At 41.9% G+C, this 5,044-nt stretch overlaps 1 non-coding gene across 1 annotated transcript; it reads right to left on the reverse strand.

Moving 5' to 3' along the window:
* Window positions 1–3,496: 3,496 nt before the first annotated feature.
* LOC112082484 lies at window positions 3,497–3,603 on the reverse strand. The gene has a single exon (XR_002897157.1). It is a non-coding gene; the product is annotated as a small nucleolar RNA R71 (small nucleolar RNA).
* Between the last annotated feature and the right edge of the window lie 1,441 nt (window positions 3,604–5,044).

Here is a 5,044-nt window from a genome sequence, read left to right on the forward strand (position 1 = left end):
TAGTGAGGCTTCTCTTCTCAGCACACTTTATAGAGGAGCTCTTCCCAAGATTAGAAACCAGCTGGATACTGCTTCCAATGGGAACTTTCTGGGTAAGGAGATTTATGCTGCTTTAGAGCTAGTGGAGAACTTAGCAATGAGCAATGACACTTATGGAGAAGACTATGACAGATCAAATAGATCTGAAGGTTCAAGCTCAGAACAAAGACTCAGCAGAGAAGTTAAGGAGTTGAGAAGAGAATTGGACAAGTTGAAATTCACCACTCAAAAGCCAATGCACTTTGTAGGAGAGTATGAGGAACCTTCTCAGATCTTTGAGAACATAAGTGAAGAAGGATTAACCCAAGAGGAGCTTAACTACATTGGGAATCAGAAGTTCCAAAGATATCAGTATGGCAATGCAAATCAGAACCTCTCTTACAGGAATCCCAATGTGGCAAACCCACAAGACCAGGTCTATCCCAATTCTCAAGCTCCAAAGAACTTTGTTCCCAAGAACAACTTTCAAGGGTCTTTTCAACCTAAGAATCAGTTTGCTCAGAATCAGGGTTTTGGTCAGCAACCGCAACCTTTTCAAGGTCTTAGTGTCAATACTCAGCAACAAAAGGTACCACCAGGGTTTGGTCATCCACAGTTCCAACAGCAGGCGCCGGTTCAACAACAGTTTCTACCACCACAGGTTCAACAGCCACATATGGGGACAGATATGGTTGGTATTCTGCAACAACTACTTCACGGTCAACAGATCTTTGCAAGCCAGAATGCAGCCATGCAGCAGGAAATCAAGGACCTAAAGCAGAACCAGGCCTCAAGCTCAAGGAACCAAGGTCACCTACCTGGAAAACCAGAACCCAATCCCAAGGAATATGCTAAGGCCATTACACTGAGGAGTGGAAAGGAGTTACCTGGTATTGAGAACAACAATGTGATTGATAACACCGGATTTTGACAATTTTTATGGATCATTTTAGTATCTTTTACAGGTGTTTTTACTCCGTTTTCAAAGGTTTACAAAGGATTTCTATGTTTCCGGATTTTAAAAGACTTTTCAGGTAATTTGGGATAAAGAGGCACAAAATGGAATAAAAAGACTCTTTTGGATAAATGCAGACCGTCAGAACTCTCATGGAGAGACGAAGACCTTCTCACCGTCTGATCACCCTCAAAATTGGACAACTTATAGAAGAATCAACCAGCTTTCAAATGCACTTGGTTTGGAGACATTCCAACGGTTGGATCTCAAGATATTCCATTAGCCCCGAAGCCACGCGGAGTCGGCCAGCAACTCACGCAACCGCGGCCAACAAGCTATTTGCCGCGGTCAGAAGCTTCCTGACCGCGGCCAACAAGCCAATTGCCGCGGTCACAACACTCCCGACCGCGGCATTCAACCTCCGACTGAAAGCCCACTTATCTGAAGCCCAAAGTCATTCCCAGCCTCAATTCTGGAACCCTAGAGACCATGGAGTTTTGGAGACTATAAATACATGTCATTTAGGTCGTTTTTAGACACCACCCTTCATACTTTACAGAAACCCTTTTCCTTTAGCCGTTTTTATGAGATTTTTGTAGAAGATTGTTCAAGTCCGAGTTCTTCAATAGAGAAACTTTCTTTAACTTTTTTCTTTACTGTTTTTCATTACTTTTATTAAAACCAATGATGATGTCGAACTCAGCCATGTCTGAGTAGATCCCGAGTTGGGCTTAGGGTTCCCGAAAGGGGCTCTCATAATCGATTAAGACATCTAGGTTTATAGATTTGGGATTTCGACCTGTTCTCTGTTTATTCTTGTTCTTATTGTATGTATGCTTGATTGATCACCTAGTATCTGATCTAGATAGTTAGTGTTGCGAAAGTTTTCATTAAGTATCAGCCCTAGAATGAAACAGGCGATTTTTCCGTAGGAGTGGAAACCTACCTGCGGTGAGATCGTGAGTATTGACGAGTCTTATGTAGCTCTTGCGTTCTCTCCCTTCCAGGGCCAGAGTGGAAACCTACTGGTCAGGGTTGCGAGAAACAGTTGGTTATGATCACGACAGTGACGTAGTCATACTGCCGTACTCTAGCTCTAGAACCCATATATTGTTATCCGTCAATCCCAATCTATCTACCTTATTATTAAAATCGATTATGATCCCTTAGAGTTCCCAAAAGCTCAGCGTTTTTAGCCATAGTTTGCAATTCCATCGATTTTTACTTGCTTTCTTAGACCTGCATTTCAGTTTCCTTAGTTCGTTATTTACTTGCTTTATTTACTTTTCATGCGATATTTTACTTGCCTTATTTTTGTTTAGTTCGATATTTTACTTATTCCCTTTGAATTTTATTCGATTTTCTTTACTTTCTTTTTAGGATAGATTTATTTGCTTTCTTTTGTTTTAGTTTAATTCGCAAGAAAAACAACCAACCTTTAAAACCAATTTAGTCTAGACATAAAGTAAAAAACTGTAGAAGAATACCAGGCACACAAATCTCTGTGGATTCGATCCCTAAATACTGCAACTGATTAGCTGTGCACTTGCGGCTTTCTTTTGTTTTGTTAAGGGTAAAACTTGTTCCCTCACGTAGTTGACACACTCAGCACCGCATCAAGTTTTTGGCGCCGTTGCCGGGGATTTGTTTCGCTGCCTTTTGCTATTTTTCTTGTTTTAACTTCTGTTCTAGACACCTGATCTCTAGTTCTTTCTTAAATTTTTTCTGAACTCTCTTTCCCTTCTTTTGTCTTTCTCTGAATTGCATGAATACCAGGCGTAGACCTGCAGGAGACATTCCAATTCTAGACGAAATAGACAGACACGAAAGAGAACTTCGAAGACTTAGACGAACACAAGGAATGGCCAACGACGACCAGCCTGGAGATCCTATTAATCAAAATTTAAATATGGACCAAGACGGGTCCGAACATGGAGAAAACGAAGAGAATGATCACATAGAAGGTGATCATGCTCGACAAGATGGAGAGGAGGACGAGGTTCTTCCAAAAAAAACCAGAACCGAGAGAGAGAAGGACGTGAAGACCTTGATCCACCCATCAATGTAGCCGATGGTGACCACCCAGCAATGCAGCCGAATGAACGCATTCACCGCCCCATTCCGCCAGCAAATCAACACCGAAGACAAGCCAGGAACCATCGCATAGCTGACTTTGATGCACCTACTCAAAATTTTCAGAATCGATCTGCGATTCAAGTACCATTTCTGAACCGGAATGAGTTTGAAGTCAAGCCTCAAATCATCTCATTGGTGAAGCAAAACCAGTTCCATGGAGTTCCTTCTGAGCACCCAATGGACCATATCGAGCTTTTTGAAGAAATTTGCAGCATGATGAGAACAAACCAAGTTCCACCTGACTATTTAAAGTGTAAATTGTTCCCTTTTTCATTAGCAGATAAAGCTCACCGTTGGTTGAAGTCTTTGCCTGCAGGATCGATTACTAATTGGGAAGAATGTAGAACTGCTTTCCTGAACCACTTCTACACTAAGTCGAGGTCGAACAATTTGAGAACGAAGATCTCAACCTTTCAACAAGGGCCAACTGAATCTTTCTATGAAGCTTGGGAACGTTTTAAGGAGTATGAACGTGATTGCCCTCACCATGGATTTCATGGATCAAGCCTGCTGAGCACATTTTACCGAGGTTTGCAACCAAAATACAAACTTTCACTTGATACAGCTAGCAATGGAGATTTTGGGCAAAAGACGATAACCCAAGGAAGAGCCCTCATCGAAAATTTGGCTCAAGCCAATAGCAATGATTGTCCTGAATATGATCGATCAATGAAGCAAGCCGGAACAGACAACAAGGAGATAACCGAGTTGAAGAACATGGTGAGCCAGCTTCTGAAGAGCAACAATCGACCGATCCATGCATGTGAAACCAACAATGGCGCAGAAGAGGAAGGACCTGGTGATATCGATCACTTTAATCAAGCATTTCAAGAAGAAGATGTGAACTACGTAGGAGCACTGGTGCCATACCAAAATCGCTCCAACAACAACTTCAACAACAACTTCCGGAATGCAAATTACAACAATCTCTCTTACCGCAATCCAAATGTGGAGAATCCTCAAGATCAGTACTACCCACCTCAACAAAAATCATTCCAAAACAAGTTTCAAGGTGGAAACTTTGGAGGAATAGTACCATATCAACCGCGACAGCCATATAACTACCAAGGTACGAATTTTAACAATCAATTTGTACAACAGCAGGGAGTCACGACGAACCAGCTAGCTTCACAAATCGGTAGACTTGAACAGTCAATCCAACAGCTAGTTATGACGAACGAGAAAGCATCTAAAGACGTGAATGTGAAAGTGGACTGCATGTACAATGATTTGAATGGTAAGTTTGAATCTTTATCTTCGCACGTAAAGAAGTTAGATGTGCAAGTCGCCCAAACAGCCGACTCTATGAAGAGGCAAAGTGGAGTTCTTCCAGGAAGAGTTGAAGATAACCCTAAGAAGTTTTGCAACGCCATAACAACATTGCCCGAAGAAGAGTCCGGAACCGATGGAAAGAAAGAAGAAACCCCAATCTTTGTACCACTGTACAAGGATATCGATCCCAAGCAGCCACCGTTTAAGGTACCCGAACGATCACTGTTTCAAAGGCTTACCAAAGCCGATGATCCGGGACGTTTTGTTTTCCAATGTTTCATTTCAGAAATCAAGTTTACAGACTGCTTGTGCGATTCCGGAGCCAATGTCAACATCATGTTTAAGACATTTGCTGAAAAATTGGGCATAAAAACCTTAAAGACATTGACGGTTAAGGTTATTTTTGGAGATTCATCTCAAAAAGATACTGAAGGGGCGATTCATGATCTACAAGTTCTAGTGGGAGATAAGATTGTTCCAGCAGATTTCCAAGTCTTGGAGATGGATAAAGACAAGGAGAGGCCACTCATTTTCGGGAGACCATTCCTAGCTACAGTAGGAGCAATTATCGATCACGCAAACCGGCATGCTGTTTTCCTCAATGTGGACAGAAAAAGGTACTATCCTACTATCTTAGATGAATTTCCAAGTAAAGGAAACAGG

This window comes from Eutrema salsugineum, unplaced genomic scaffold (genome assembly GCF_000478725.1).
Source record: "Eutrema salsugineum unplaced genomic scaffold, Eutsalg1_0 scaffold_1, whole genome shotgun sequence".
Taxonomy (NCBI): Eukaryota; Viridiplantae; Streptophyta; class Magnoliopsida; order Brassicales; family Brassicaceae; genus Eutrema; species Eutrema salsugineum.